At 39.0% G+C, this 18342-nt stretch overlaps 1 long non-coding RNA gene across 1 annotated transcript; it reads left to right on the top strand.

The window, feature by feature from the left end:
• The first annotated feature begins 31 nt into the window (after positions 1-31).
• LOC143661248 (uncharacterized) lies at positions 32-8777 on the top strand. The gene is made up of 3 exons (XR_013164463.1): positions 32-172; positions 7331-7415; positions 8737-8777. It is a non-coding gene; the product is annotated as an uncharacterized LOC143661248 (long non-coding RNA).
• Positions 8778-18342: the final 9565 nt, after the last annotated feature.

Here is an 18342-nt window from a genome sequence, read left to right as displayed (position 1 = left end):
ACCTACAATTTCTCTTTTCACATTTAGCAAAGCTGAATCCAAATTTTAGAGTTGGATGCTTTACTTCAGAAATACAATAGAGTCTTGTAAAGATATATTGAGTAGAAAAAGAAAAATGCAGAGTACTATGTACAGTATGGTTTCCTTTGGAGAGGAGGAAAGGAAAAAAATGGTTAATATTATATTTTTTTATGACTTCACTTAACTATTCCTGTACGTTAAATTATTTTCTTACTTGTTGCTTTCCTGAACAACAGGCAGAATTTTGGTCATCACTCTACCACTAATTTCTTGTTATTAACTCATTGCCATTTTCCCAAATGAAAAGAAAACTTCCTTTAATTTTTCATTTTTCATTTTGAAACTATTTCAACTTACAAATGTTGCAAACATAGTTCAGAGATTCCCATGTACCTTTAATCCTGCTTCCTCTAATAATATCTTGCATAATTTCAGTACAATTAACAGGAAATTAATATTGATGCAATACTATTAACTATTCTAGAGATCTTGTTCAAATTGGACCATTTGTCTCACTGAAGTCCATTTATTTGGACCAGCATCCAATCCATAATCCCACATTGCATTTATTTGTCACTTCTTAGCCTACTTTAATCAGGGACGTTCCTCAGTCTTTACCTTTCATGATCTTGATACTTCTGAAGAGCACTTGTCAGTTATATTGTAGAATGTCTCTCAACTTGGGTTTGTCTGTTACTTTATAATTAAATATGGGTTTAGCAGTTTTGGAGGGAATACTAAAAATTGATGTCTTGTCCTTCTCTGTGCCTCACTTCAGGGAGGACGGAATGTACCTACATCCCTCTACTGATAACATTAACTGATCACTTGGTTAAAGTGGCATCTCCACTGTAAATTTACTGTTTCTCTACTTGGAGTTAATAAGTAGCTGCAGGGAAATCCTCTGGGACCATGTAAGTATCTTGTTCTCGTCATACTTAGGTCTACTAATTTTATCATCCACCCATCACTCTTTTTAAAAACTATAGCTTATTGAAGCATAACTTACCTAGCATAGAATTCACTCGTTTTATGTCTACTAATAACAAATTTTAATGCATTTATACAGTTGTGTAACAATCACCATAATCCAGTCTTAGAACAATTCCCCATCCCTCAAAACTCCTTTGTGTCTTTCCAATCAGCTGCCTCTCCACTTCAGGCCTCAGGCCACCTCTTGTGCATTCTATCTTTGTTTCCTACTTAAATTTACATGACACATTAAATTTTTTTCTCATTTTTACTTACTTGCTTGACTTTTTTACTTCTCTTGATCTGCAAGTGAATGGACAATAGATAGCTTAGGAATCAGAAGACCAATTTCTGTCACATTGTTTGGCATATGACACAGGACACTGGCCCAGCCTCAAAGTCAAGAGAAATGATGAATCATTGTATCAGGTTAAACATTTGCTTTAGATATTCTGATATTAGCAGGACCTGAACTATCCAGTGGCCTTAAATCTTTGATTAATTTGTAAAAGTCATTCCAATTAAATTCTCTCTTTGAAAATGTCAAAGGCATAATCCTTGGTCTCTTCTAAGCACTAAGTAATTTTGATTTTATCATGTCAACATGCCTCAGGAAAATGTTAAGGTCTAGAGATTTTCTTTCTTTGTTCTGTTTTGCTTTGCTTTGCTTTGTTAGTTGTATGTCTTCACGCTTTGGTTTGCTGCTTTAAATTATTTTCAACCAGAGCCAATTGTACTGACCCAATGCAATATAATTTCTGGGGCATTATGTCTTACCCATACCCTCTAAATAAACATGAGAAAGCATCATTTTAGGGCTGTCAACTGGCAGCATACAGGCTAAATGTAGCCTACAAATATGCTTTTTGTATGATGTATAATGTGTTTTTGTATAATCAGGACATTTTCATTTTTAAAAATGTATATATCTGGTTTGTCTTTAAAAATTCCTTAGATCTGATGATATGGGACCCAAGTTTCATAGCTGGAGCTAAGTGGTGAACTAAAGCAGCCCACTTTAGATGCAGGATATATTCTTCAGTTTGCCAGGTTCCCATTTCTTATTCAATCATGCCAAGACTGCTTAACTCATTTCAGCTCCTTGGGCATTAGAATTTGCTTTAATAGGCCATGCTAGGCTATACTGCAATAACAAATATCCTGAAATCTCAGTTGCATAATATATGAGAAGTTTATTTCTCACTATATCATGGACCAATGCAAGCCAGGCAACTATTACACAAGGTTACTTCTATCTGGCAACTCTATAGGTAGGAGTACTTCATTTCAGTTATCAGATGGGATAGTGAGAGAGTACAGAAGGTACAATCACTCTTAACTGTCGCAGACTAGAAATGACAAGTTATTCCACTCAAATTCCTTTGGGGAGTGTTCTAATTTGCTAGCTGCCGGAATGCAACACACCAGAGATGGATTGGCTTTTAATAAAAGGGGATTTATTTTGTTAGTTCTTCGGAGGAAAGACAGTTAACTTTCAACTGAGGGATGTGGGAAGGTACAGGATGATCTCTGCCGGCCTTCTCTCCAGGCCTCTGGATTCCAACAACTTTCCCTGGGGTGATTTCTTTCTGTACCTCCAAAGGCCTGGGCTGAGCTGCGAGTGCTGAGATGAGGTATGCTGAGCTGCTTGGGCTGTGCTACATTGTCGAGCTCTCTCATTTAAGCACCAGCCAATTAACTCAAACATCATTCATTGCAGCAGGCACGCCTCTTAGCTGACTGCAGATGTAATCAGGAACAGATGAGGTTCACATGCCATAAAATTGTCAATAAAATTTTATTTTATTGACAATAAAATAGCTCTGTGTCTCATTGTAAAACTCCTCTTCTACTTTCTGGGAGATTGGTCAATTTTATCATCCAAACTTTCTTAGAATTTTTCATTTTAACTATCATATTCTTAATATTTTCCAGAGTCCCTTTTCCCCCTGAATGTTCCTTTTTAAAATAACAAGATATTCTTATTTCATGTGGAAATAAGATTCTTATTTCATTCATCCCTCTGTGGATATTAATGACAGTTATTGGATTTTTTAAGGATTCTTCTCTCAGCATAGTCTCACTTTCTTCAATTGCTTTGTGTGTGTGTGTGTGTGTGTGTGTGTGTGTGTGTGTGTGTGTGTGTGTGTGTGTTGGTTGTTATCTTTCATGTTGATGGTTTTCCTTAGATGACTGATCATCTTTGGTTGTCTGCTTATATTTAGGAATAAGGCGCTGAAAGTCTCCTTAGAAGTTCTGATCCCATGGGTGAGGCTTATTGATCATGGGTGAGGCTTATTGATCATGGGCTTCAGTACCAGATCAACTGGCTGGGGTACTCTTGTAGTTAGTACCTTCATATCTTTCCTCATGAGGTAGTCAGATACCCCAGAGAAGAACTTTCCAAACTCCCATGTTCTGGGATTAGAATGGGGATAAAAGACTTGGAATTTCACCGGGTTATAAATGTTTCCATTAATGTTCATTGAAGCTGCCCCCTCTGTTTACAGTAGAACCCATCCCTAAATGGGCTAAGTGTTCCCCAGAAAGTAGCTCTGGCAGGAAGAGAGAACAGCAGTTACTTGGCTATACAGAATTTGGAGAGAGGCTCTAGATATCTGACCACTTCTTTAAGAGATTTATAACCCAATCCTGTTTTCAGCTCCAATTCTATCCCGATTTCCAGAGGTAGCTGGCATTTCTAAGCCTTTTGAGAGGTCTATGGTATCATCAGGTATGTCCAGCTTTCCCCAAGGAAAATTTAGGGATCATCTTTCTCTGGTCTATTAAATAAGTTGCTTCTTGTCTATATGGTCTCTTTATTCTGAAATTTTGTTGTTCGCCTCTGCCCTTCTTATCTCTGTCATTGTGGGTTTATGCCTATAAAAAAATCCCTCTACTGTCATTTTATTATTGGTTCAAGAGAGAGCCAAAGTAAGCATATAAATTCAACCCATCACCTCTAATCAGAAGTCTATTTTTCACTTTCACAAGGGAATTAAAAGCTGACGTAGGAGTGTTTGAAGACAAACAGGCCTGCCTTATCATTTTGTTATTGACTATTCCTATACTCAGTGTAATTGGTCAGCAACAGTATCCAGGAACAAAAATTACCACTCTGACACTTGATTTTATCTGAGAAACCACAGGTTCATTCACTTCTATGGCTCATTTGTCAACTGAACAGGAAACTGTTACTGGTTTAACTATAGTCAAAGGAATCCCATGAAACTCTTCCTATCTTCATGGCTTTAGTCTTATTTATTTTTCACATGGGCAGGCACTGGGAATCGAACCCGGGTCCTCTGGCATGGCAGTCAAGCATTCTTGCCTGCTGAACCACCGTGGCCTGCCCGGCTTTAGTCTTTAATACTATGGTTCCAGGTTATTACTGACCCACTCCCCTGATTTCCTTCCATAATTACAAACCTCCAGATTTTAAGTGCTCAAGATGTGTTAGGCTCTAGTCTAGGCATTTTACATGCATCATCTCATTTAATCTTCCCTGTGGTCCTGTAATGTCCACATTATTATCCCTATATTATGAAGGGGAAAATGGGGTCTGAAATGTTAAAGGTTTTGTTTACGTTCACACACATCTATTAACTGGTAAAACTAGGGTTTGAATCTAAATTGGCCTGACACCTGAGCCAATACCCTTTCTACCACGTTATATTGCCTTCATGATGACTTCTTTCCAGGGTTTCTTGAGTGTTCATTTCCATGACCCCATTTCATTATCTCCCCTTCTCGTCTTCCAATCTATCCCCTCTCCTATATGCCCTAGGTCAATGAAGGGCACCCAGTTGCTTTAGCCTTCACAAATGTCGGGGCCACCTTCCTTTCTAACCTGTGCTTGGCTACCTCCTACCCTTCCTGGTCGTCACTACCTTGGGATAGATCCCATGACCTCCCAAGGATCCGTGTGTTCCTATAAGCATTTATAGAATCCTGTTTGACCTATCAATGCGGCAATTACCCTGTATAGAAATTACTTATTCACTTACCTAAACTCCAACTATACTAGACTATAAGTTCCTTAGGACAGTGGCAATGTTCATGTTATTCATGGGATGTATCTACTTATTCATGGGATGTATCTATAACCTAGCACAATGCCTGGCACATAGCAGGTGCTCATTAAATACTTTTTGAATGAATAAATAAATGAATGAAGTTATATACATCCCTAACAACGCTAATGAGGATGCAGTGAAATAGTCTTTTACATTGCTTGTAAACGGCATGTACAAACAAAAGCCAAAATTATGTTTATAAATTTTTACTTTATGTATCTTTAACTTTCTATTTTGAAAAAGATTTCATATTTATGGAGCATGAACTTCTGCATACTCTTCATCTAGATCATTTTATTATTTTGTTATTTTTATTTAGTCATTTTCATGTTATCAATATCATCATCATTACCAGGACTGACCATTTGAGAATAAGTTGCAGACATCATGTCCCTTGACTCTAAATACTTCCGTATGTATTTCCTAAGAATATTATTTTATATAACCACAATTTAAGTCTAAAGATCAGAAAATATAACTTTGATACACTACTATCAAATATACAGTCCAAATGCAGATTTGGCAATTGTCTCGGTAGTGTTCTTTATAGCATAGTTTTTCCTGATCTAGGATCCATTCCAGCATCCTCATCCTCATTGCCTCGAGTTGCCATGTCTCTTCAGTCTCCTTTAATCTGTACCCATTCCTCAGCCTTTCTTTGCCGTTCATGGTGATGACTCTTTCTTTTTTTGGCAAGTGCAGGGGCCAGGAATCAAACCCAGGTCTGCCTCAAAGCAGGCAAGAATTCTACCACTGAGCCAACCTTGTACCGCTGGTGATGACATTTTAAAGAATACATGCGGTTGCTTAATACAGTATCCCTCAATTTAGGTTTGTCTACTATTTCCTCATGATTAGATTCAGACATTTTTGGCAGGAGTTTAATATAACTTTTGACCTAGCAAATTCCACTTTTGGGAAACTGTCAAGAGGAAATAATAATAAACATTTAAAAAACAATTTCTTTGGCCATAAAGCAACACAAATGTAGAATAGGAATGAAAATCAGAGCTCACCTGTTCTGAGTGTACACAATGTCCAGCAGTTTGCTCTGTGCTTTATATGCATTATCTTATTTAATCATCTCAGTAAAATGGATATGACAGGCTTTGTTCACTGTGTGTCCAATGGTGATTTGCCCCTCTGTCCCCGTTTTGCTTGGGCAACACAAAAGAACGTATCAGAATAGTTCTAAACCAACCATGCTTATCCAATCTTCTCTGCTAGATGTTCTCTCCCAGCTTTGCTGGCAACTGAGGAGGAGCATATACCAATTTCTGGCCAGTGAGCTTGAAAGGCAAGTTTCCTAGAGGGCTTCTGAGAAGGGTGGAGCATCATAAAGAGATAGACATGGCCTTCTCCTTTCTTCCTCTGTGGGGTGCTGGCAAGTGCTGTGGCTGCTTGGAATCACGAGAGCCATCCTGCAGCCAAAGGTGAAAGGATGACAATGAAAGGCCAATGCACTGAGACTGGCAGAGTGGAGGGACTGAAAGAACCTGAGAGTTGCTAATCCTGGACCTCCTTCCTCTGATTTACTTGGGTTATAAACTTAGGTGTTAAGCCACTTTTATTTGGACTTCTAGTAATGATAATAGGTAAGGATAATAATAGTAATAGTTACTTGTCACTTACTGTTCTAGTTTGCAAGCTGCTGAAATGCAATATACCAGAGACGGAATGGCTTTTAAAAAGGGAATTTTTTGAGTTGCAAGTTTGCAGTGGTAAGGCTGTAAAAATGTCCAAATTAAGGCCAGGCTGTGAGAATGTCCAATCTAAGGCATCCAGAAAAAGATACCTTGGCTCAAGAAGGCCAACGATGTTCAGAGTTTCTATCTCAACTGGAAAGGCACATGGTGAAAATGGTGATGTCTGTTAACTTTCTCTACAGGCTTCTTATCTCATGAAGATTTTCCTGAGGCATTTTCCTTCTTCATCTCCAAAGGTCTCTGGCTGTGTGGGCTCTCGTGGCTCTAAAACTTTATCCAAAATGGTTCCCTCTTAAAGGGTTCCAGTAAGCAACCCCACCTTGAATGGGTGGAGACACATCTCCATGGAAACCATCTAATCAAAATTGATGGGTCATTTCTCCATGGAAACAATCAAGAAGCTCCCACCCAGCAATAATGAATGAGGATTAATGAACTTGGCTTTTCTGGGGTATACAACAGATTGAAAGTAGTACACTTACCATTAGGGCTTTACATTATTTTATCTTTATAGTGATCCTGGGAAAAGGTACCACTATTGATCCTATTTTACAGGTGAAGAATGCTACCTGCTACCCAGAATATAAGCCCACCACTGAACCCCCAGGCATGGATCAGAGCCAAGCTTTTCCCTCTGCAGGTACAACATTTAGTGGATTTAGAAGATGCCTGAGAAATTGACTAGGCATAAGAACCAGCGAAAGGATAGGCAATTGATTCTTTCTTTAGGGAGAAGTAAATAAATTCAAAGACCAGAGGAAAGTGCAGGGAGAGAGCTGGGAGTTGGGAATGAGGCAATGACCAAATCCACATGGGCACTCCAGTGAGCAGAAGTAACCAGACAAGAGGACCAGCACTTGACTCTCTGTCCCCCCTCCAAAACTCCCCTCCTCTTAATGAATTATAACTTCGTAAAATTGTCTGAATTCTTCAGTGAAAAGCTATTTCTGTCTTCATTATAGTTTAATGTGTTTGCTCAGTTTGAGGGAGGTGGTATGGTAGTGACCAGATTTAGGAGAAATAATCATCACCACCTTCAGCCCCATTCTCTCCTGGGCATAAGCAGCATCCTCACTGTTGACTGCCAGGTCCACCGGAGACAATAACCTGGACACAGAAATAAAAAGCTTACACACGGACATATGTATAGGCAGACATGCACCTTTTGGTGATTTCAACAGGTTCTGCAACAAAGTCTAAATTCTTTGACATGACACTCACCCAGGCCCTGCTGATCTTTGAAGTTTCATTTCTTTCTACTTCATTCAGTGTCCTAGGACTCCATTCATAATTTTAATTACCAGGATGGGAAGTGGTGTCTCTGCCTTTGCGTATAGTGTGCCTTCTGCCTGAATATTCTGAATACCCTCACTTCTGCCTAATGTCTACTTGTCCTTTAAGACCTGGTTCCAATGCCACTGCATTTGTAAAGTCATTCTTCCTCAGCACCAATCTCTCTGCCACAACCCTTGTCCAAAGAATAAATCATTTCCTCTCGGTACTTCCTCACTGTCATAGAGTATAGCAAAACTGTTCTAACACTGTCACATGGAACTCAGGCTTCCTCTTTCCTTCTTTATGTGTGTTCCACTCTTAGATCATGAGTTCTGGGAAGTCAGAGAATATATATCGTTAATTGCTTTGCCCTTAGTATCATCTAGAATAGTGCCTGGCATATGGTAAGCCATTGGTAAATGCTCATACACTGAAGAGAAGGCTTGTAAGTGATAATTTGTGAATTAGTGAATTAATTGATAGATTCATCCACAGTCTTTCTAGTTGTAAAATTTTATGATATGAATATTCCTCTACTGAATATGAAATAGCAATGTACATTAGAATGTGGTCTAAATATATATACTTGTATATATATATATATATATTTTAAAAGCTGTTATATAATAATACCATGTAAATTAAAAAACAAGTTTTTTTAATTTTCACTCTTTTTATATTTACAGATTTCTTGTGGAAAAAATGCAAGGAAAAAAGTGAGGAAAATTGTGGGGGGGCCGCGGTGGCTCAGCGGGCAAAGTGCTTGCCTGCTATGCCGGAGGACCTCGGTTCGATTCCCGGCCCCAGCCCATGTAACAAAAAACGGAGAAACAGAATACAATAAAACAAGAAAATGTTTAAAGATGTTTCCCTTTCTTCCTTCCTTCCTTCCTTCCTTCTCTCAAAAAAAAAAAAAAAAAGTGAGGAAAATTGGAACTCCAAATACTGATGTCTGAGCTACGACTGGCTTTAAATACTAGCAAACACATTTTTTGTGTGTCTTCTTCAGCAATAAAATGACAATCATGGCTTCTACTTGCTAGTAATAATCTTAGTGCTAACCTGATTTCTTACCTCCTGAACATGAATAAATAACAGAGCTGCAAGAAAAAATAGAGGAATGGAACTTAATAAAAATAAAGAACTTTTGTGCATCAAAGAACTTCATTATGAAAGTAAAAATATTTGGAAACCACATGTCTGAGAAGGGTTTAATATCCAGAATATAAAAAGAAATCCTACAACTCAAAAACAAAGGTAAATAAGCCAATTTTAAAATGGGCAAAAGACGTGAACAGACATTTCTCCAAAGAAGACAGACATATAGCTAATAAGCACATGAAGAGAGGTTCATCATCATTAGCCATTAGGAAAATGCAAGTCAAAACCATGTGATACCACTCACATCCACTAGAATGGCTATTATTCAAAAAATGGAAAAAAAGCACTGGAGAGGACGTAGAGAAATAGGAACACTCAGTCATTGTTGATGGGAATATAAAATGATGATGCTCCTGTGGAAAACAGTTTGGTGTTTCTTCAGAAAATTTAGTGTGGAATTAAAAATATAAGCTGGTGTGATGATTAGGTTTATGCATCCACTTGGCCAGGTAATGCTGATCAGTTGTCTGGTCAAGTAAGCACTGGCCTGTTACTGCGAGGACATTTCGTGGACTTAAATCATGAGTAAGTTGATTGTATTCATGACTGAATACATCTACAATCAACTAAGAAGAATATCATCAGCAATGAGAGATGTTTCATCCAATCAATTAAAAAAATAAGTAATGACTTTAGCAGTCAGAAGAGAGCATTTCCGGCTATACTTCAGCAGCCAGCTTATTCTGGGGAGTTCATTGAAAGCAGCCCTCACTCCTCTGTCTGGAGAGAGTAATCCTGTTTCACCAGATGAAACTGCACTGTGGACTGCCCTGAGGTAATTGGCTTGCAAGATACTTCTAATTCTTCTCCTGACCCTCCCCTACATCCCCACTTTTCCTCCAGACTCATAATTAGACTGAAGTCCCAACAGGCCCCAAAAGCTGAGGTACAAAGTGTGACCCATGAGAAGTTATGCTATACTTCAAAAGAACTACATGCGTTTTCCAGCTTATGTAGACAGAAATCAAGGGACTGTGTGGGAATGGATTTTAAGGGTGTGAGATAATGGTGAAAGGAATATAAATTTGGATCAGGCTGAATTTATTGATGTGGGCTTACTAAGCAGAGACTCTGGATTCACTGTCAAAGCTCAAGGGATTAGAAAGGACTTTATCAGTATTTTTGGATGGTTGGCTAAAACATGAACCAAAAGATGGCTACCATTACCTCAGGTCCAAATGCCAGAATTGCCTGGGTATAATGTAGATGAGGGGAGCCAAAAGTTTAGAGATATAGGAATATTAGAATGGATTTACCATGTAAGTCCTGCTCACCCATCCCAAGAATGTCTATAGGACACATCTTTTAACAGGACTTTGAGGAATGAATTTGTGAGACTAACTCCATAATTTCTGAAGAAGCCAAGTGGCAACAATTAATTATCAAAGACAAGGTGTGGCTACCTTAATGGACAGCAGACACAGGGCAGTAATCAAAATAAACTAACTAGTAGATATCTGTAGCATTGGCTAGTAGCTCATGGGGTACCCAGAAGTAACATAGATGGGCAGTCTACAAAATTTTTACTTGATTGGTGTAGGCAAAAGAGTTCTAGATCAAATGAACAGAAGTCTAACTTGAATTACAAAAGACAGAGAGTCACAGTGCCTTAATCAATCCCCAGACTTGAGATAGTTTACAGACCTATAATCCCTCAAATGAGTGGAAGATAGGTCCTTTTGGGGAAGGACCCTGCTACACTGTCAAAAATTTATACCATTAATCTTCCTCTTAGCCTTCCCCAAAGAGACCTACAGGCTTTTACCAGAGTAACTGTGCATTGGGGAAAAGAAATGATCAGACATTTCAGGAATTGTTAGACATTGGCTCAGAAGTGACATTAATTCAGGAGATCCAAAACATCACGATGGATCACCAGTCAGAGTAGGGGATCGGTGGGTTTGAGCTCAGTCCATCTCACAGTGGGCCGAGTGGCTCCCAGGACCCAGTCTGTGGTTCTTCCCCCAGTTCCAGGATGTATAATTGGAATAGAAAGACTCAACAACTGGCAGAATCCTACAATGGCTACCTGAATTGTGTAGTGAGGGCTATTAATGTAGGAAAGGCCAAGTGGAAGCCACTAGAACTGCCCCTACCTAGCAAAATATTACATCAAAAGCAATACTGGATTCCTGGAGGGATTTACAGAGATCAGTGCCACCAACAAGGACTTGAAGGATGTAGGGGTGGTGATTCCGATCACATCCCCATTCAACTCTCCTACTTGGCCTGTGCAGAAAACAGATGAGAATGGATTATCATAAATTTAACCAGATGGTGGCTCCAATTGCAGCTGCTGCTCCAGATGTGGTATCATTGCTTGAGCAAATCAACACATCGGCTGGTACCTGGTATGCAACTATTGACCCGGCAAATGTTTTTTTCTCAATTGCTACTAGGGACCATCAAAAATATTTTGTTTTTAGAAACACTTTGCTTTCACCAGAAACAGTTTGCTTTTTCACTTTGAAGGCCAGCAGTATACCTTCATGGTCCTACCTACCTCATGGGTGCATTAATTCTCCAGCCCTATGTCATAATCTTGTCCTCAGGGATGCTTAACCATTGGCCACCAAATTACCATGAGATCTGAGTTGTTTGTCATGAGCTGGGTGTTGCCCGACCTACCAAGTCATAAAGTTGGGTGTGCATGGCAGCACTCTATCATAAATTGGAAATGTTATGTAAGAGATAGGGCTCAAGTACGTCCTAAAGGCATAGGTAAGTTACATGAGGAAGTGGCCCAAATACCCATAGCTACCACTCCTGCCACATTACCTTCTCTTTTCCAGGCCAGAGCTATGGCCTCTTGGGGAGTTCCTTGCAATTATTTGACTCAAGAAGAGAAATTTCGGACCTGGTTTACAGATGGTTCTACATGAAATGCAGGTATGACTTAAAAGTGGATAGCTACAGCACAGCCACCCGTTTCTGGGATGTCCCTGAAGGACAGTGGTGAGGGGAAATCCTCCTGGTGAGGGGAAATCCTCCTAGTGAGTGGAACTTCGAGCAGTGCACATGGTTGCTCATTTTGCTTGGAAGGAGAACTAGCCAGGTGTGTGTCCGTACACTGATTTATGGACTACTGCTAATGATTTGATTTGATAGTCAGGGACTTTGAAGAAGCATGATTGAAAGATTGGTGACAAAGAGGTCTGGGGAAGAGGTGTGTGGATAGAACTTTCTGAATGGGAAAAAAATATGAAGATATTTGGGTCCTATGTAAATGCTCACCAGAGGGTGAATTCAGCAGAGGAAAATTTAAATAATCAAGTAGATAAGAGGAACCCTTCTGTGGATATCAGTCAGCTTCTTTATTCAGCCACTCCTGTCATTGCCCAGTGGGCTGATGAACAAAGTGGCCATGTGGTAGGGGATGGAGGTTATACATGGGCTCAGCAACATGGACTTCTACTTCCCAGCAACATGGAACCCACTTCCCAGCAAATGAAATGTGGGAATGGGAAAATTCTCATGGAATTCTCTGGTCCTACCATGTTCCTCATCATCCTGAGGCAGCTAGATTGATAGAACTTGTGAAATGGCCTTTTGAAGACTCAATTATGGTGCCAGCTGAGTGACAACACCTTTCAGGGCTGAGGCAATGTTCTCCAGGAGGCTGTATATGCTCTAAATCAGTGTCCATGTATGGTGTTGTTTCTCCCATAGCTGGGATTCACAGATCCAGGAATCAAGGGGTGGAAATGGGAGTGACACTACTCACTATTCCCTCTAATTATCCACTAGAAAAATTTTTGCTTCCTGTCCCTGAAACCTTAAGCTCTGCTGGTCTACAGGTCTTAGTTCCAAAAGAAGGAGTGCTTCCACCAGGAGATAAACAATTCCTTTGAATTGGAAGTTGAAACTGCCTCCTGGCCACTTTGCACTTCTCATGCCTCTGAATCAACAGGCAAAGAAGGGGATTACTGTACTTGTTGGAGTGATTAACCCTGACTATCAACAGGAAATAGAATTGCAACTACACAATGGAGGTAAAGAAGAGTTTACCAGAAATTCAGGAGATTCCCTAGGGTGTCTCTTAGTACTACTCTGCCTTGTGATTAAAGTCAATGGAAAACTGCAACAACCCAATCCAGGCAGGACAACCAATGGCCCATAAACTTCAGAAATGAAGGTTTGGGTCACTCTACCAGGCAAAGAACCTTGGCTAGCTGAGATGCCTGATGAAGGTAAAGGGAACATGGAATGGGTAATGGAAGAAGGTAGTGATAAATATGAACTATGCCAACGTGATCAGTTACAGGACTGAGGATTATAATATGAATGTTTCTTCCTTGTTTTGTTGTATGTTTGTATATGTACATAAAGCAAGTAGTTTTTCTTCCTTCTATTATCCCCTTATCATATGATATAAATTGTATAGTTTATATCGTAGTATTTAAGTTATAGGATATCAAGTTTAAGAGTGGGTATTATCCAATGACTTATACCTTATTCTGGAGAGATTTAGTGCATTTCTGCCTGTTCACAGAACAGATAAGTATTGTTAGGTAAAAAACATGTCTGTTATTGTTTTTTATTTAGAGATTAATATAATACATATATCTACCAAATTGATAAGGAGTGGACTGTGATGGTTTGGTTCATGCATCAAGTTGGCCAAATAAGCAGTGGCTTAACTATTACTAAGAGGGGATTTCAAGAACTTATGTCATCAGTAAACTGATTCCATTTATGGATGATTACATCTACCATCAACTAAGAGGAGTGTCAGAAGTATTGAAAGACATTTCATCCCATCACTTGAAGGCTTTAAAAGGAGAAATGTTGACTTCAGCAATCAGAAGAGAGAATCTTCATCTCTACTTCAGCTAGCCAATTTCTCCTGGGGAATTCAACAAAAACCTGCTTTAGAGTTCCCAACTTGCCTCCTGCCCTACAGAATTTGGATTTGTGCATCAGACAGTTTCATAAAATCTCATAATATTTGTAGAAGTCTCCTGTAGTTTCTATTTCCATAGAGAACCCTGACTAATATACCTGGCAATCCCACTTCTAGGCATATGTCCAAAAGAAATTTAAATTCTTTAAAGCAAGGACTTGACGTAACATAATTACGCACTGATGTCCATAGCAGCTTTGTCCACGATAGCCAGAATTTGGAGGCAATGAAAGTGTCCATCAGCAGATAAATGGATAAACAAAATGGGATATATATTCCTTTATATATATATGAGTATCACTGAACCAAAAATATAACGAATTTCTGGTACATGCAAACAATGTGGATGAGCCTTGAAGACATCATGCTGAGTGAAATAAGTAAGACACAAAAAGGACAAATATTTTGTAATGTCACATATGAAATAAAATATGCAAACTCATAGAATCAGAAATTACAATACAGGTTACAGGGGGCCAGGGTGGGGTATAGGAGATGGGTAGTTAATGACTAATTGGTACAGAATTTCTGTTTGGGGTGACGGAAGAGATTTATTAATAGATGGTGGTGAAGGTAGCACAATACTGTGAATGCAATTTACATTATTGAATTACATATTTGAAAGTGGTTAAAATGAGAAATTTTAGGTTGTATATATGTTACCAGAATAAAATTTTGAAAAGACAATAGAATTTCAAAACACAGTGAACCCTAATGTGATGAACTACTGTCAATAGTATAGTTACTATAATATTGTTTCATTAATTATTACAAAAATTACTATTTAATGCAAAATATTAATAATAGGGAAAACTGTGGGTGGAGTAGGTATATGGGAATTCTGCGTCTGCATGGTTTTTCTATAAATCTATAATTTTGCTAATATAAAGAAGAAAAAAGAGCTGGGGAAGATGCCTAAAGGAAGTCAAAACTAAAATACTCAGGAGAATTCAAAAGTAAAGTCTATTACTTCTTACTGAAAAACACATGAAACTTGGGCACTCCCATTCAAGTTTATTTTAACAAGTATTTATCGAGTGTTTGACCTGTGTTAGGCACTGAATCAGTTATACATTCATTTATTTGACAAATATTTATTGAGCTCCTACTATGTGCCAGGCATTGTTTAAGGCCCTACACATAGAGGAGTGAACAAAAAAAAGAAGTCCCTGAACTCACGAACTTACATTCCAAAAGCACGAGAAAGATGACAAGCAAACAGATAAAATATATTGTATTTCAGATAGTGATAAGTGAAAAAACAAAAAGAAAAACAAAGCTAGAATGTGAGTTAGGAAGTTCAGGCGGGAAGGGGGCATTACAATGTTAAATAGATGGGCACAGAAGATGACATTGGAACAAAAGTTGATGGAGATCTTGAATAGTGTAGGGAAGATGGGGGGAGTTGTGAAAATGATCACACTTTGCTGTGGTCCTCTGGGTCTTCCACTCCACTAGGCTGTGTTTATTGATGATGACCAACACTTAGTTAACCAATACTTGTGAATTAACATCCTTTATGTAGAGATGGAACTTGACAACTTGACTCAAACTTTGAATGATGGGGAGGGACTGGAAATGATATAAAATGAAGATGGCAGGAAGAAAAACATAGGCAGAGGGACCCCTGGAAGAGGGAACACTGCCTTCTTGAGGGACAAGATGGGGATCTTCCCTGCTCCAATGGACATGTAAGGGACAGAGTTGGTGAGGTGAAGTGGGCCTATAAGCCAGTTGGAAGAGGTTAGGCTTGATGTAGAGATGATGGAAAACCAGCAAAGCTAATTGAGCAGGTGAGAGACCTGATGAAACAGGTTTTTAAGATGAATGCAGTGGTCAAATCAGATTAGACTGGAATAAGGAATGGCTGCACACAGAGAGGCTGTGTGAAATCTTCTCATTACCCAGACATTATAAGATCTAGAACCAGGATGGAAGCAGTGAGAACTGAGACATTTATAAAGAATATATGACAGACCTTGGTGGGTGATTAAATCTGAATAGAAAAGGAGAGAGAGAAGAAAGAGCTGGCAAATTTCTAAATTTAGGGAGGCAAGTAGATGATATCAGTCCAATACAGAGGAATTTGTGATATAAGGGGAGTGTGGCTCCTCAGGATCACACAGTTAGCAAAAAGCTGAAGCCAGAACCCAGATTTCCTCCTTTTCCCCTACTAGATGACTCCAAAGTTTTAAACCCGGGAAGTGGGGATATCAGTGGCACTGACAGAAATAAGTGATTATGGACAGGCAGCTTCCAGTTGATTAGGGGGAGCTGGAGAGTTAAAATGAGAATTTTTAGGTTGTATATATGTTACCAGAATATGTTCTATTTGTAGAGATTTTCTATTTGTGGAGATTGAAAACGTAAGTGAAATATCTGGCAAAACTTTAAGACTGGAAATCGCTCTGTTATTACTACTTTGTGATCTTGGGTAAGTCACTTAACTGCTCTGTGACTCAGTTTCCCCAGTTGTCAAGTGGGGATGATATTATTTATCAGTTGTTATGAGGGTTAAACGAATTAATATTTGTGAAGGCCTTGGAAAACTGCCTGGCATGAGAAGTGTAATTAAATTATTTGTTAAATAAAATAGGTAAGATGCAATGTAAGAAACAAGGTCACCTTTCAGGGGATGTGGGGAAAACTAGGAGGACAGTTTGGGATAATTTATGCAATATCTGTCATAGAAGCTAAGAGAAGAATTTTATGATGAAAAACAAAATCAAAGAATACATAGACGTGGAAGGAAAGAAAGACCAAGTAGGCAGTCAGATGTGGAAAAACAGGCCTTCCGGGGTGCACTTTGGGTAATGACAAGAGAACCCCAACTACAGGGAATTAAAGAGTGTGTTAGTTAGATTCAGTTGTCAACTTGGCCAGGTGAGCATACCTAGTCTTGTTGCTGCGGACATAAGCCAACGGTACTTGAACCTCATCTGTTGCTAATTACATCTGCAGTCAACTAGGAGGCGTGTCTGCTGCAATGAGTGACGTTTGACTTAATTGGCTGGTGCTTAAATGAGAGAATGCAATATAGCACAGCTAAGCAGTTCGGCATTCCTCATCTCAGCACTTGCAGCTCAGCCCAGGCCTTTGGAGATGCAGAAAAAAGTAACCCCGGGGAAAGTTGTTGGAACCCAGGGGCCTGGAGAGAAGACCAACAGAGACCATTTTGTGCCTCCCACGTACAAGAAGTTAAAGTGGAAAGTTAGCTGCCTTTCCTCTGAAGAACCAACAAAATAAATCCCCTTTTATTAAAAGCCAATTGGTCTCTGGTGTGTTGCATTCCGGCAGCCAGCAAACTAGAACAAAGAGGCAATGAGAATGTGGAGGCCAGACTTTCAGATGACTGGTTTTGAACTTTGCCAGTGATCTATGGATGTATCCAAGAGTAGATAGAGTTTTTAAATAGGCATTTGACTATTTTAAGCATATTCACAGTGAGTTGTTAAGTGACTGTTAGGGAAATTTGGGGTCATCCTAAACCTCAGGAAACTGACATCACAGAGGAAAATAATGTTGGCCTGAACCTCCATAGTTAGGTGCAAATACTAAGTTGAATGTATCAATAGCTGATGTAAGATGGAAAAATTTATAATCCTCACCCCCCCCAAAAGTTTCCATGATTACAAAGTTTGAAACTTCAAGATGCTCTCACTACATCTGTTCATGTGGAAACCTTATAATGTTTTTGCTTTATCTATAATTATATGTCACAAACATTCTAAAGCTCAGAGAGACCCATCAGTAAGGCTGACTAAGTACACAGTGGACTGAAGTCTCTGGTGTAAAAAGTTTTCTATGGATCATTCATTTGTTCCCAATATGAAAAGGTGCTCATGGAATTGTCCTCTTAGTATTTTTCTGTTTGCATAAACTCCAGTGCAGTAAATATACATTGGATAATGTTGGAAGTCAAAACACCCAAATTTCAAAATGCTTTCTTTTCTTTGGTCTATTTTAACAGTCTGTGTAATCCTGTACTTTGCAACTTCGTCTTATATGCTTAAATGCATTGATTTGTAGGGGGAAATAAAGTTACCTAACCAGCTCTGAAGAGCTACTAACTACCTGAAACCTAAAGGATCGACATGGGAAAGAGACCGACTCGACCCCTTAGACATTTGAGTATTGGGTTGCAAATTGTGCAAAATACTTTGGACCAGCTCTTTTCAGTAAAAATATAATGTGGCATGCAAAAGTGAGCTGCATAAGTAATTATAAA

The sequence above is a fragment of the Tamandua tetradactyla genome, chromosome 2, assembly GCF_023851605.1.
Source record: "Tamandua tetradactyla isolate mTamTet1 chromosome 2, mTamTet1.pri, whole genome shotgun sequence".
Taxonomy (NCBI): Eukaryota; Metazoa; Chordata; class Mammalia; order Pilosa; family Myrmecophagidae; genus Tamandua; species Tamandua tetradactyla.
The sequence above is the reverse complement of the archived record's forward strand: the minus strand, read 5'-3'. Positions and strand labels throughout refer to the sequence as shown.